Genomic DNA, 562 nt, shown 5'->3' with positions numbered 1-562 from the left:
GGTCCCGTACCCTGTGCGGGCCGTAACTTCCCTTCCCAGCTCCCACGTCTGCAGGTGTTTCCGGGGAGGCCACCTCGCTTGTGGCCAAGTGCACGGGATTTAGTCTCCGAGTGATACGAGGCCAGGAAGAGTCGTCTCTGTCCCAGCAGGTCGGACAGTGTAGCTCGTCTCTGGACCCTCAGCTCCAGGAGATTTTCCCAGTCCGCGTCTTGGCTTGAGCTCATTCCCCGCCCCCTACCCCAGGCCTGTTCACTCCTCGATCGGCAGCTTTCGGCAGAGATGAGTATGACCCGCGCAGGCTCCTTTTAGGAGCACGTGGGCTCCCAGGATCCCCCATTGCAGGGGACTTTACTGGGCCTTTCCAGATCCCCGCAGCCCGTGGAGGCTCCCACTGGGAAAAGTGGCTTGGTCTTTGGGGACCTTGGAGAATGTCGGCCACCCTAGGCCCTGCCTGCGTAGGGGACCTACAGGTGGGAAGGGCGCCGACAGCCACCGCTGGGGGTGCCGGGAGGCCAGAGGCCCTGTGGACGGAGCCCCGCCCTGCTGACATGCGCCCGGCTCC

The sequence above is a fragment of the Pteropus vampyrus genome, unplaced genomic scaffold (genome assembly GCF_000151845.1).
Source record: "Pteropus vampyrus isolate Shadow unplaced genomic scaffold, Pvam_2.0 Scaffold256, whole genome shotgun sequence".
In the NCBI taxonomy this organism is placed as follows: domain Eukaryota; kingdom Metazoa; phylum Chordata; class Mammalia; order Chiroptera; family Pteropodidae; genus Pteropus; species Pteropus vampyrus.
This window is presented reverse-complemented; position numbering follows the sequence as displayed.